The sequence below is a fragment of the Rhamphochromis sp. 'chilingali' genome, assembly GCF_963969265.1.
Source record: "Rhamphochromis sp. 'chilingali' genome assembly, chromosome: 6".
NCBI lineage: Eukaryota > Metazoa > Chordata > Actinopteri > Cichliformes > Cichlidae > Rhamphochromis > Rhamphochromis sp. 'chilingali'.
Window position 1 is genome coordinate 16,287,181 of NC_137933.1, and position 15,846 is coordinate 16,303,026.

Here is a 15,846-nt window from a genome sequence, read left to right on the forward strand (position 1 = left end):
GGTCTGAGGGTCACTCACATAGTTCATTGACATACATATAAGGTTAATTGTTGAATCATTCATGGATGTGAGCTGCAAAGAAAAAACATATTCTGTATGAATGCATGGATAAATGTGGCTTGTTAATAACACTAGAAAAGCACTAGATAAATGCAGTCCAAATATTATGTGTTACTGTGTTACATTTTCAGAAATGTGTGGTAGAATTTGATCTAAAGCACATGAAGTTATAGAAGACGAGTATTTTCTGGTTTCACAGCAGTAATGAAAAATTTCAGATTCCTTTCACCAGAAGTCTGAAATAGATATTTAGTAACAGTTTGTTGGTGTGTGTTAAGGACTGCCCTATTAAATAAATAATAATAATAAATAAATAAATGATAAATTATGAATCGTACATTAGTTGGCTACAAAGAGAGAAGTATGGTATTCTACCACATTGTACCACAGAATGTCTTAAACAGAAAGTTGAGCTAGACTGTGGTCATGCAAACTTTCAGACTTTAAGATGGGAGGCCAAAGGTTTGAATCAATGTCTTTGAACAGTCAGTAATGCTTCCTTTTAAACCGAACCACAGACTCTTAACATTAAAAGATAATTATGGTTATTTCAGCCTGGTATATTTCCACTAAGTGCAGATATTGTCTGTAGGGATGAATATGTGTGATGACTTGATGGGACGTTTTTAAAAAATGGCTGACTTCTTGCTTTACTTTTGGTAACAGTTTGTTGAGGAGTTGTAGGGGATCAAATACTTATTTCACTCAATGACATACAGATCAGCGCATAGGTTTTATGTAAATATGACTTTCCATCTGTGTCTTTGGCTTTTGGCTTCTTCTGTTTTCAGACCCCTTCGATAGTTATTCTAGTTTATTTATTATTTTTTCACCTGTAACTACACTCAAAAAAATGAAACGTTGACTTTAATTAAAATTATTTTGTCAACAGGTTCCACGAAATTGAATTATGTTAGTTTAAAGCAAAAATCTTTAGTTCATCTAATTTAAAAAAACTACTTAAGATTAACAAGACATATTTAAGACTAACTAAATCAAGTTATGTTGTATGAACATAGATGATATATTTTCAGGTTAGATAGTTTAGATTAGTTACTTCAACACATTTCTTATTTGTGGCAGTAAAATGTTAAATTTAAGTTAGATTAATTCAAATATTATATTTTCAGCCACCTTGTGCTTTATTAATTAGTTTTACATAAATCTATTTTGTCAACAGGTTCCACACAAATGAATTAAGTACATCCAACTTATTTTTTAAAATTTATTTTATTGCCAACACATTCAGTGAGCATTTGTGTAAACCCAGTCCAAAATAAAACACAACAGCTCATTAGGGTTAGTAATTAACAGTATGTAGACAGATGCAACATCAAGACTTTAAATTAAATGTCTGTATCTACCAGAAATAGAAAAAAAAAAACGCATTGAAGATCACATAACACATTGATAAGATGACACTTGAGTTATGCACATGTGATGCTAGTAAGGTCTGTGAGTGTTTTTTTCTTTTAGTGTCTAAAATGGATAGCAAAGTTGCTATTTGCAATGATTGCTTAGGGTCAGTCCAGTAACACAATGCCAATGAAGTGCTTTCCTTTAACAATGCAAAGTGAAGTGTCCACCTCAACAGCCACAATTTAAAAAAAAAAAAAAAAATGTAACAACAACAACAACAACAACAACAACAACAATAATAATAATAATAAATAGTCCACTGATATTAGCAATCAAAGAAAATTACATCACCATCCCAAATAAAACTTTAACAAAACATGCCAACATTATGGTCTAACAATAAAACAGCTTGTCAGCGTTCAGTTTTTTTGCAACAGCACAGCAGTAACCATTTAACACTCGCCACTGTCAACATTTATTTTACCAGTGTTTGGGCAAAAAACTTCAGATGTAAACATTTTAACATGGAAACAATTGTTCGTCTTTAAAAGTCCACAAAATATACATTCATCCTGCATTCCCAACTTGGATGATCTGATATCCTCGTGTTGGTGTTGTTCCCAGACCATCATGAAAATGTTGTTCCAGGTTCAACATTGCAAGTGACCAATCACATTGTTGTGACGTTATTCTATTCCAAGCCATTCGTGCATTTATGAAATTCCAATGTTGCAAGGACAATATCAATTCTGCTTACTGTTTATTAAAGGGTTACGGTTAGGGTTAGGGTCAGTTGATCGGCGGACAGAGGCGGTTTCACGCAGCTTAAGTACAGTTTTTTGTTTTACGCCGGTTTTTCCCGAAGTCGCAAAAGTATGACGTCACAACATTCTGATTGGTCACTTGCAATGTTGATCCTGGAACAACATTTAGTATGATGATCTGGGAACAACACCAACACGAGGATATCAGATCAACCTCCTAACTTACCCTTATTTTTAGTATGTATTGCAATTACCTTTACAATGCACACAATGTAACACAAACTGAATATGAATATATTTCCACCTCATAACAATATGCCTTGAACGCTAATATACACACCACCCTTCAACATTTCTGGTGCAGTATCATCTCTCAATTAAATCCTTTAAATCTCAATGCTTTTGATTGTCTCTTAGCTTTCAGTCTTGAGGTTAACTGAGATTCAGTGCATATATCCCACCCATTAAGAGTGCACATGCAGAGGCCAGGTCTTCCAGGTCATGCAGGACACACAGGACACACTAGATGGTTATACCCACATCGGCTGGAGGAGTGCTGGCATCAGCTCTTTCGATGGTAAAGATAGCAAGGGTAATTTGTTCCAGCTCCCTCTGAACAGCTGTAGCTTAGACACAAAAACATAGAAAAATGGCATCCAGTTTTAAAAAAAGAAAGAAAAAGGGCCAAAGCTACCCTTTAATGACGTAAACACAATATTAGGAACATGCACCCCAGTGCGCCACTATTTTAGACTACAGATTCAACGATAAATATAAATAGTTTGGGTATACAAGAAGATTTCCCAAAACATTTAAACAGGTTCCATGCAAATTACAACAACAACATTACAACATGCAACAACATTAGTTATTCAAAATTTGGTTTAATACAGATAAAAAACTAAACTAAAATTACCAACCAATTATTCTTTGAAGAGGATGCTTGGGTCTTCATTCAGGTAAAAAGGTAGTGCCCTGAGGACACACTCCCTCCCCTTTTCAATGGTTTCCTTCTGTAGAGAGTGGCAGAGATACAGGAAGAGAAAACAGATATACTTTAGGATGACAGAAACTCACATTATACGCAAAATGAATGACATATCCACTGCACAGATAGACATGTACACAAGACCAACTAATCATCACATGGACATGAATAGTTAACCTGTTGGGCAGGGTTTCCACCACATTATATATGTCCATAATGGAGGTAAAGACAAACTAATACATCATCATCTTTTTTGCATTCAAAACATAACATAAAAACATTCACTTCTGGTTTAACCTAAATCAAGGGATCAGATTTTACATATGTTTAGGTAATTTAAATTTTCCAACGTTTTGAGTACCAAACTTTGTCTTGCTTAATATAAATGTAAGTGCACTGTGCAGCTACCATACACTAGCTGTTTAAATTTGAAAATGATCTTATTAGCCATAATATTTTGCTACCAACAGAATAACGCACCTGTGTGGCTGGGGCCAAAGTTTGTCTAATTTTCTTCTCTGCAACGCCTCCTTTTTTTCTTGAAGACTTTTATGAGCTGGTCAGTGTATTGGTCAAGTTGTGTAAAAAGCCTTGGAACATGTGCAGCAGTAGTAATCCTCACATATTCTGCTTCCACCTGAAAATATGTCAACAAACACAACATACTGTACTGTAAATATACATACTATATGTACACATATACAAACTAAAACTAATGTAGTAAGACGTCATTAAAGCTATAATTTTAACACAAACATTTACACAAAATGCTAATGGAGCCATTACAGCTTTTATTGTTATTTATCAAGTTCCAAAAAATATTGATCACAGCTGATCTGAAAAGAATTTCATGCCTCAGGCCCTTGAACTGCAACCATGGTTCAGATGTGGAGAAGAAATAACAGGGGCATGGGATGGGTCACAAAAGAAAACTTAACTTATAAAACAGTTTTGTTTTTAAAAGTATAACAGTTCACATACCACATACAAGCTCAGCAATACCACATACACCACATCAGTATAGGAGGGAGCAGGTAAAGGCAGGATCTGAGATTTATAAAGAAAAAAAAAAATTAATTCCTTAATTTCAAGAAGCAAATTATTGTTTGAATTACAACTAAATAAAATACTACTCAGAAGAAAAGCAAGAGATTGACACTGCCATGTGCTAACTTTCTATAGAAGCAATTATCACCAGGTCTGTCGACCTCCATTGTCTGTCCACTCATATGTCTTGAATAATTTTATTAAAAAAATTAAGTGTGTACTTTCACAAACTGTAATTTATAACTACATTGATATGTATAACTCCGCTAGGAAACATGCTGTATTTACAGACCATTTTTACATAATACAGATTACTGATAGAGCAGAACAATGGTGTCACAGTGGCTTTCGCCCTTGACTTTTTGGATTTTAAATGTCACTTTATGCTATCCTTGCTATCCTATTCGATATTTCCGACTCTCGGATTACAGAAAAGGAATCCCAAGAAAGCAAATGGAAAAATAACCCCTTGAAAGAATAACCCCATGAACCCCTGTAGCTAATCCCTTAATAAAACAAAAAACAATAAAAATGTTTCTTACACAGTCCACAAAATAAGCATGTCCAGGACCCAGTAAAACTAATGTAAAACAAGCACACGCAAACGATATAACATGTCTTGTAAGACAAACGCAAAATATAACCATGCTGGACATATAGATACTACACAACATAGTCAAAGAAAAAAGTGGTCTTACCTCTCAAAGAAACAGCAGCTTGGCGCCAAAACAGCCTTTTTCAGTTAAATTTGAAGTCTTGTGCATGAGCAGGCACAAGCCGTGAAACCTTCTTGTTCTGCGCGGTTTCATTACAACTGTTTTTGCATTACTGCCACCTTGTGGATATACAAGGTATATCGATCCTAATTGACTTAACTTAAATGTTATGCGATCAAGTAACACATTAGTATTATGTACGTTGAATAATAGACACAATTACGTAGACTTGATTAGAAAAACATATGTTAACTTAACAAAAACATATATTTTAAGTAAAATGAAAATAAATAATTAATATACACTGAACAATCCACCTCATTCATTTTTTTGAGTGTACCTACTCAGCAGCTCTATGTATCTATCTTCCACTAGAGTTCTGAAGTCTGTACTTTTGAAGCAAGTCAAGCAACCAACATATTTGCTATTATTGTTATTGTTGTTCTGATCGACTAAATGAAAAACGTGCTTGCACACTGAAGAAAATACCATAATTAAAATTATAATTTCAATGCTACATGGATGTAATGCATGCACAAAGAAAAAAAAATGCCATTAAGGACTGATCGCTCTATGTGACATGAAACCTCTAGTCACCTAAAAACACTCACCCAAAACCATTCCTACTAAATCAGTTGCTGTGAAGGCAACTTATAGGATGTTATAATGCTGACAGAAGACTTTGTATTCAAAATAGTGGCACCTCTTAAACGTATCAAGTCAGCACTGTTAAACCGACTCCTTGGGTCACTGAATCCATCCACAGATTTCCTATAAAACAGAGTACCTGTCGAAAGCCAGGAAACAAGAGGTCCACGAGCTTTATCTGAAGGAACTCTTGTCTACCTATAATAACATGGTGAAAGACGTGAGAGCCTCTTCTCTAAATTACTTACAGCATAAAAAAGGGATCCTAAGGATTCGATAAAGTGAACAGCATAGTTTCTCCTCCAACAGCACGTACATCCACGTGCATCCATCAGATAAGGACCATTATCAGATAAGGGGGCCATTATTCCCAAGTTAGAACATCACAGTCTTTCACTGTAAAAGCTAACCAAGGAACTTTGGTTTAATTTTGATCCGTCTTTGCCTTGTGACGCTCGCATAAAGTATCTGGCACAATTTCCATTTAAAGAATGTTGCTCAACTCAGTACCATCCCTAGTCTTCAAGTTGGATCCTTAGATCAGAAGCTAGAAGTCCTCTTGTGATCCCATGTACCCATCTAAAAACTAAGGGGAATTGTGCTAAACCTTAGCAACAAGATTTTGGAAGAGCTTACCACTCTCTATTCATACCCTTGACTCTGTAGCATCATTTTAAATAAACAATTTAAAACTCATCTATTCAGACAGGCATAATATTGTATTCTGTGTTGCTCATGTGTGTTTATTCTACCTAATTACTTACTAAAAAAAACCTGTGGCTCTTTTTGAGTTATTCTATAATTTCTGTATTAACTACCTCTTAACCCACTGTTGAACTAAATTTTGGGAAAACAGGTCTTTATTTAAACTTCCACTGCAGCCATGACCTCAGTCTGCTCCTCTGCTGCAGTCAGGTGGTTTTATTCAGCTTTTTGGCCACCCATTCCTTTTTCGCTGATGAGGCCTTGACACCGGTTACAGCCCTGTAGCTGGGCTCCCTGCACTACACTGTCAATTTCAAGTAGTTCAACCTTTCCTCTTTTTTTTTTGTTTACCTTCTTCTCTCTGCCTTTTTAGCAGAGCTAATTTGGCAGTGCTTTTTCTCGTTTTACTAATCGTGAGATGTCTTCATGAACATTTTAAAGAGATTAACCATTAACAGTGTTTTTCATTGTTTTTGCAGTGATTGTGTGAGACAGACTAAGTGCAGTGCAGTCACACTGGGATGCCTCACATTCATCATCATAGTTATCGTGACCTTAATAATATCTCTTTTATGACGTAGTGTGTAATGTGTGCTGTGATTAATAGCATGTGATTATCTGTTCAGTTTTCATCACAGCACTGAAAAGATTTGTTGAGATGGTAGTTTAAATATGACTCACTTCAGATATTGAAAATGTTCGATTCACAATTTATGGAAAAAAAGTAAAATTCTAATAAATTAAGACTTTGCTTTTGTCACCTATGCACAGCATATTCCACATGTTTCCCTACTGACTATTCACTCCTTGTTTCAACTGCAATGCCGCTCAGTCATCAGTAATCATTAATATATGCTGTAGATGGACACAGATGCAATAGGGCTCTCTACAGTTTAGTTGAAAGCAGAGGCTGGAGCAGAGGCTGCAGCTCTTATAAGAGATGATTTTGAAACTAGTTCGTTTCTGAGCAGGACACTGAGAGCAAAGAGCCTCAAGGGTTGCTGCTGTGCCTCTTGATTTTCTCCTCCCCTGTCTTTTCGCCTTTTGTTCATCCTCCTCTAATTTGGCATCACATTAGTTCGAGATATATAACAATATTTATATATCTCAAGCTTTTCTTCCTTTTGAAGACCAGATCTCCCCTTTCAAAAGCACTTTGTCCTCTAGCGCTGTTTGACATTCTGATTGCAAGTCAAATAACCAATGGGGGGTTTTGAAAGGATGTGAATTACTTCAACTGATGATGTGGTGTCTAACAAGATCAACCAATTTCTCTTCTTATCTTGTCAATCAATAGAACTCTGTAGTGCTTTTCAGAGCCTCCCTTCCTCAGGATGCAAGTTCATTGACTTGTTTTTTTCTCTATGTTCTTCTGTCAGCTAAATGGCATTGTGGCATGAGCAGTCGCTCACAAGGAGGCTCAACGAACATCAGGCGCAGAGCACACGCTGAAAAAAATCGTTCTATTAATTAATGGTGTAATTAAGGTTTTGTCATTGACATGGCATGAGGTGACAGGGATGGATGGCGTACTTGGTACTGCACCAAGCAGTCGCACATTCGATAATGAATGGCAGCTATTACGAGCACGTTTGGGTGGTGATGGGGCCACCTGCAAAGGCTTGGCATCCCCACCTATTCTTGCTCTTTTTCCCTCCCAGAGCTCTTTATCTGTTCCCAACACTTTGGTTTTCCAATTCTGACCTTATCCTTCATTTAGCATGCTCCTAATTTAACACAGTCTCTCCCATTGTGCTCACGCAGACTTAGTAGACCCTGCTGTTCTAACTGCTTAAAATTAATACCAGGTAATTTAACCAGAGGAATCCCTTTCTCCTAATATTTTTGTTGGCAATTATTGTCACCTTTTCACATCCGTTATTTAATTCAAGCTGGGAGAAATGTTCACGTTATTTTAATGCATAGTCCAGCTGTGAAGTCACTGTTCCTGATCAAGACAATCTGTCTCACAGCTTAACACTTAAATGAGCCTGCACAAAAGTGAATTTCTTTTTTTTTAGCTGGATAACTTCCAGCATCAGTCCAGCTGCATGACTTTACCTTAGCAGGATACCATAGATGGCAAAATTACCATTAGTTCTAATTTTAGTCCTAATAATTTATATAACAAAGTAGCTGTAGTTTAAGACAGAACAAAAACCAGACTGTACAGTTACCAAGGCTACGACAAGAAACATTTTGCAAGGCATGGGGTTTTGAGCTGTCAGTCTAAAACCCTAAAAGCAAGACAAGCTATTTTCACCCTCTTTGAAAATGTACATGAATAAGTTGCTTCAGTACACTATAGCAACTCAAAAGGATGTTCAGTGCTGAAGTGCATCAAGAATGTGTCTTGGATGAAATCACATCTAAAGTAATAAAAAGTGGTGCTTTTTACATGCAGCTGTTTTTCGTTATGAGGCTGCTGAAAGCTTCAAATCAACATCAATGGTTCAGGCTTTAATTATTAAAATCAAAAGGATGGCATGTAATATTAAAACATCTTCAGGCACTCCACAGTTGAGGGGTAGGAGGAGGATGGTGGTGGTGGTAGTGGAGGTGAATCTGTTTCAGAGATAAGGCGATATTTTCATTTCCTATCAAGGGTAAGATTACATAGGTTTGGAGCTATAGACTACTTTTGAGGACAGTGTAAAAATGGCTCTTCTTGTAATATAGGGGAAGATTTATTAGTTCGCCAGTGACGATCTGAAGAACAGTTTGAATGCTCATTATCCAAATATGTTGGGTAATGAGTATTCAGTGAGCACAGATGTACATATTCACAACCCCACTTGCACCTGTGACACCTTTACCCATCCATTGCATGCTTGTGCAGTGGTGAAAGCAGTGCAAAGACCCCCCACCCCAAACACACACACACACTCCACCCCACCCCAGTGGGGACAAAATGCAAATGCAGTATGGTAAAAACATGGGGCTGCAACTGAAACCTGTGGTGTTAAGAAGCTGTGAGCTGGGGGTGGAAAATGCTGTGCCAAAAAAAGCAACAAGAACAAAAAACAGTAATAAAAAGAAACGTAGGCTTAAAAAAACCTGCGGTACAGAGACTATTTATGATGCTTCAATACCATGCTGCATTATCCTTAGCTTAATATGAATGCTTAACTAATACATTTTAAAATCCTCTCTGAATTCATCTCGGGTACTTCAGAGTTGATTTTTGTCACATCGAAGCAGAAGGAGTATATCCAGATACAATGTCCTACACAAAGGAGATTATACTGTGTACAGTCATTCAATCTTTCATCGATCTTACACACATATAATTCCTCTTCATTATTATCCTTTGAGCCTGGGTCCTCTACCATAGGGCTGGGAGCTTGAGGGTCCTGTTCAGTATCTTTTCTGTTCCCAGGACTGCATACTTCTGGAGAGAGATCTAAGATGATGTTCCTGGAATCTGCTGGAGCTTGTCTATTATGTCTGGTTGGTGCCACCCTAGGGGGTTTATCCCATTTTAACATTGGGACTTCCAGGTCGTACTTGACACAGATGTTCCTGTATACAGGGAGTGCAGAATTATTAGGCAAATGAGTATTTTGTCCACATCATCCCCTCCATGCATGTTGTCTTACTCCAAGCTGTATAGGCTCGAAAGCCTACTACCAATTAAGCATATTAGGTGATGTGCAACTCTGTAATGAGAAGGGGTGTGGTCTAATGACATCAACACCCTATATCAGGTGTGCATAATTATTAGGCAACGTCCTTTCCTTTGGCAAAATGGGTCAAAAGAAGAACTTGACAGGCTCAGAAAAGTCAAAAATAGTGAGATATCTTGCAGAGGGATGCAGCAGTCTCAAAATTGCAAAGCTTCTGAAGCGTGATCATCGACCAATCAAGCGTTTCATTCAAAATAGTCAACAGGGTCGCAAGAAGCGTGTGGAAAAACCAAGGTGCCAAATAACTGCCCATGAACTGAGAAAAGTCAAGCGTGCAGCTGCCAAGATGTAACTGAGTTCAATTGAAAGCCTGCATGCGCTAGTACCTCTTGCCACAAGTTCCCAGAATCCTTTGCGGTTTTACCCCTGAATGACGTCACATTTTTGGTGGGCCGGTCTCTAGTCAAAATGCCCGGGCCGATTTTTTTGTCCCAGTCCAGCCCTGGTTGCATCTGTCTCCTATATGCTCTTCCAGTATTGCAGTGTCTCCAGCCTTGTTGGAGTGGTTGTCATATTGTGCCTTTGAGAATACACCTTGAATTGTTCAGTGGGGGACATCTGGTTTATTCTCCTGGCCTCTAGCCCTCTGGTATACCTCTTCAAGTGGTAGCTAAGACTGTGAGTCTTTGCTTGGCAGTTTCTAAGGCCTCGGGGATGAACAGCTTGTTGTATTTGTTAGACACCTCTTTTTTTTAATCACATGTGTACAGTATATTCATCGTCTCTTTTGGGTAGGACATTTTGTGTGTCAATATTTCAATAATATATTTTTACAAAATAAAGAAATACATAAAAACAAGACCTATCTCCAAAAATTTGTGGAAATATTTCAAGGTGGCTGTTTTCCATTGCAGCTCCTTCTTGTTGTCTTTATTGTCATATTTCTGTGGTAACATTATGTTTAAATGGCCTGAAAACCTATTATGGTATTTTATCATGAAATGCAGGAAGCGTTTGCTATGATACAATAATGTATAGAGTCTGACACTAAATCTTTACCTCAGAGACAAAAAGTGAATTGTCTTATAGACAACAGAATAACAGATATAGGTTAGGCTTTTATTGCCAGGCCTTTGTGAAGGTTTATCAGTGATAGAAATTAATAATTTCGCCTCAGTGCTAGTGAACAGTGGAACAGTTACCAGCCTCGCAGCTGAGCTCAAGCTCATGCATTTCATATATCCTTACATTTATGATCATTCAAGGTTATCCCTGCTTAGGATTAATGACAAGAAAGCTTGCCATGTGACCTTTCCCTGCATCTTCTGCTGTGTCCTCAAGTGTGTATGTTGTACCAACTCCCTGGTATGGTCTACTAAAACAAATCTGTCATTCTGGAAATCAATCATTCTCATATAAATTCCACTATCAGCTTGACCTGTCTTAAATGAACTAGAACAGGGAACTGAATTGACTTGAATAGCCTGATCAAAGCATTAGCTTTTTTTTCCTTTTTGAAGATTTAAACAATTTTCATAGTCAGTTGGTTATGATGAGCTAATTTCCATTACACTCCAGATGGTTGTAAACATACACTGAAATAGGGTGTTAGAAATCCTGCGAAAATAATGCTGCATTTTCTTAACTAAAATTGACTTAAATTGTATGCAGCAAGTGCCTTTACCAAGCGAAGTAGAAATACACAAAAAAAAAAATGAAGGTATGATGGTGTCAGAAATGAGTCAAACACACAGCCAAAGCCGTTCAAATTTCAATTACTCAGAAGGAGGTAAGAGGAGGATAGAAAAGAAGGATGAAGTGGAATGAGAAAAGAGAAGGTGGGGGTGGGGGGTTGTCACTGAAATGCGAGAGAAGCTATATCAGTCTGATCAGTCATCCGTCCTCCTCCAATCTCCTGATAAAGCAGGTACTGCAGGAGGTGAAACGATGTGTATCAAAACCTCATGAAGATCGATGGCATCCTTCTGCCAGCTTTGAGAGAGACAAAAGAGAATGACTGTAAGAAATAAAAAGGAAAAGACGGCTATCTAAAGTGGTCAACACAAACGTGACAAGAGCAGGGAGACAGAGGAAATTGTGGGCTATTAAAAAGTACGAACAGGAGGAAGGCTTGATTTTTCTGCAGCTTGTTAACACAATGTCAGGTGATGCGGTAAATAAGTCCCAGAGAAATGAGAGAGGGCTATAATCAGAAATTTGCAGGATCTTGAGCCAGGTGTGTTTATGTACACAGTTCTTAGGCAAACAGCAGAGCGACAGGTGATATCAGCTCTAAGAGCTTAACAGGCCCGCAGATGTAGAGGTCATGTCTTAGTTTCACAAACAGACACGGACTATAAGAGAGCCTTGATTTCACCCTCGTACTTCACAGAATTTACTCACTTTTCTTTTTACGGTTTAAACTGTGAGTGTACTTTAAGACACTTTAAGAATAACTTGGACTAAAATAAAATATATTTCCTTCAAAGCCAACAGAGGATTAATTAAACAACAAAATGCTATAATAAAAACAATAAAAAAAACAGATGTAAATTATGTCCCTGGAAATATATTTAAATAATGCAAATGCACTTATTTTTAGTGAAAAGCCATGCACACTTATCCAACACCACTGTTATCATAGTTAGGAACAAAGACATTCCAGTATAGTATGCTTTAATATGCCTATAATAGATCACAGATGACTTTCATTATACGCCTGCCACGGTTATATGATTCACATCATGAATGGCAACACAGTGACTATTTATTTGCTGTTAAGAGCAAGTATTTTTCATATTCTACAGAGGAAAACATGAACTTATCACATGTGGTGTCAAAACAAATGCTGTTGTGTCTGCACACACAACCACTAATGTGCCATTAAAAGGGCAACCACAAACAAACAGCGAACATGTGAGAAATCCCACAGATGATATTTTTGAACTAGTGATTTTTTAAGATGCAAATTTGTATTAACAGAAAAAAGATCTTTGCTTGTGCAGCCGTGGCATAGGGCTTTTTACACTGAATACATTTTCACATGTGCGAAAAATGAAACTAATGACTGCTAGATTCTATTTAACTGCTTTAGATTCAAGGTCCTGAAATTAAGCATGCCTAGCCACTGTCACACTGTGAATAGAACAGAGCCACCAGCAACACTTTTACTGCCATGTCAAGGCAAGATATGTGCTAAAAGGCCTGTTGTTGTTTCCTATTTGCACAGACAAACTGTCCAAAGCCATCTGCATCAAATAAGTCTCATTACGACCACTCTTCAGCTATGATTAGCTAAACTACTCAGGTGGTACTTTGTGTGAGTTCCCCAAGAGTGAATATCCACAAATGATATAAAGTGGTAGCTAATAAGTCTTAATATTAACAAGCAATACCTCCGTTTACATCCACATTTCAATTAAGTATCAAATAGTGAATGCTTAGCTTGAAGAGACTGAAGATTTCTGAAAGACTTCTGTTGCACTGTTTATTTGCCTTTTTCAAAAAATAAAAAAGTTATCCAATGAGCAACATAACTGACATTATGTAACAAATAAACTGGCCACATTTCATGTTTTGTTACATAATTTTTTAACTTGAACAGAACTTTTACCTTTTCTAGGAAAATGTCTTTTTGACACTCTTCAGTAGCACTTACATACAGCAGACTTCACAGTTTGAATTTTGTATATATACTGCAGGGATTTAGACAATGCGTTGCTCATGTGCCATTGACAGTATGATGTATGATTTAGGTGCAAGAACCTTCTAGTTTATTGGAGGAAGATAAAGAACAAAATTTTTAAACCAGGCTTTATCCAACATTTAAACTTCTCTTCTGAAAAGTTTGCATTATTAATGCCATATTTGCATATTTAAGAATTTCAGCAAATTTCAGAAAGATTGTAGAAGAAATACACACACACACACACACACACACACACACACACACACACTAGGTGTCTTTTAATTTCTATTTACTTGCAGTGAAAATAATCACTGAAAAAAGACAGTGGACGACCTGAGTTGGACTGAGAAGAGGACGAAACAGTGGAACTTTTGTATGATTAACCAGGATCCTCCCCCTCTACACACACACACACAGTGATATGAGAATGAGAATAGTCAATTATTAATGCTCATTATATTTACTTTTTCCAGTTCAGTTTATCAACACATGTGCCGTGCAGCTGCTCCCTTGTTGAGGCTGACTGATGATCAGAGGTGGGAGTGGCTGCAGCTGTCGGGGAGGAGCTTCTTAACAGGCTGTGCATCATACCACGAGTTGGATACAAAGGGAAAGGAACCAAGCAGGGAACAAAGAGTCTGTTACAATCTCAAAACTTGCAGTTGCTCTCTTCTTTGAGTAGCATTTTAGAAAGTGTGAATCCCACTTTGCAAACTTGTGAAAGTGTTTGTGAAGAAAAATGCATTTAAAGGACAGAGAAATAGGTGTTAAATATTTTAGTACATTACCGAAGACTTCTTACTGTCAGTCTGGCAGCAGCCTCCCACTGAAAACTGGAAATAATTTCTAAAGTGTGCACCAAACTATGTGTTTAAAGTACAAAAGACTTTTGTTGTCTGAGCAATGATTGGATGTCCGCCAGAATAGGTCCAAGCGCTCACGTAGCCAGCCACAAGTGATGTGCTCGCTGTTCTTTTTTCATTTTCCTTAGACACTTCACTATCATCTTGTTTTGCAAAGTTGCAGGCTTTTGTATTGGGTAATTTTGCCTGAGGACACAAAGATAATGGTCAGCCAGTCAGTCACTCCATGAGATGCATATCAGATGTTTGTAAGGGTTATCAATAGCATTATAATAACAATCATGTAACATCAACTCAAGGAAGTCTGTTGAATTACGCCAGGGACTCAAATACTCTCATTTTGTGCACTGAGTACCCTCGCGTATTATTTTTCAGTGTTGCAGGGATAGTGTAGTGAGGAGGGATATTTTAGCCTAAACAATGATCTAAATTTAACCAGGCAGCAAGTAAAAGCCAAAGTAAAAATAAATGAAAACAAAACAAAAGATACCAAACAGTGCATCCGCCTGTGTGTATATGTTGCTGTTCTTTCAAGCTGCTCTCACCGTCCAGTATTTCTTCCATCACTGTGTCAAGGGTTGGAAGCCAAAGGGCACTTTTTGCATGTCTCTGTGATGCCAAAAGCTAAAATACAAATGGCAGTATTTGATGTTCTGGTAGGAGAATATGTCGAACAGATGCAAAAAGATTTGTTTTTAAAGCAAAATCTCATAAAATCTAAATAAAAAACAACATTTACACGTTGTATATAATCTACTGGTATATCTATATCCTACGTTGAAAGCTGATCAATTCTTATTGAGCCCAAGTAAGGTAAGTAATATAGGTTCATATGGGTGTGCAACACGTATTGCAAAATGTATCAGCCTCATAATGTTGTTTGTTTATGCAGCTGCATAGTTCAGTTGGTGTAGTTTCTAAATTCTGTACATATTTATTGATTTATGTATTGACTGTAATAATATTGTACTGTGATGTCATGTCCACAAAACAGATACTTTGCTGCCATTCAGTTTCTATAAAACAGTATTTAAAAAACGATGTCTCCCAGCTATAACATAAAGATTTCAGAATATGACTGATTATACAGATATAGTTCTCAAATATGTAGTAGTGGTTTTACAGATGATACTTCTTCTGGTGAATAGTAAGCCCTGACCTGCCCTTTACTCTGTGATTCTGGTCCAAAAATGAACAGTATATTCTTCGTGTTATTTTGGTGTTACACAGGAAGATTTATTTTTTGTGGAGGCAGGCTGGTATTTTGTGGCGTAAATTTGAATTTGAGTTAAAAAGTATTTTCCTGGGTGGGAACAGGTTTGCCTGGGCTGGTTTCCAAGGGAAGGCCTATGTTTTGGAAACACTGATCTGGCATACACAAG

General features: G+C 37.1%; 1 long non-coding RNA gene across 2 annotated transcripts; it reads right to left on the reverse strand.

Annotated features, from left to right (window-relative positions):
- Nucleotides 1-1,271: 1,271 nt before the first annotated feature.
- Nucleotides 1,272-5,260, reverse strand: LOC308399029. 2 transcript variants are annotated; one of them, XR_013972059.1, is made up of 5 exons: nt 4,917-5,260; nt 4,153-4,218; nt 3,652-3,808; nt 3,104-3,196; nt 1,272-2,809 (listed from the first exon to the last, which is right to left on the reverse strand). It is a non-coding gene; the product is annotated as an uncharacterized lncRNA (long non-coding RNA). The 2 variants fall into 2 exon arrangements; XR_013972060.1 differs by having other exon boundaries at nt 4,761-5,260.
- Between the last annotated feature and the right edge of the window lie 10,586 nt (nt 5,261-15,846).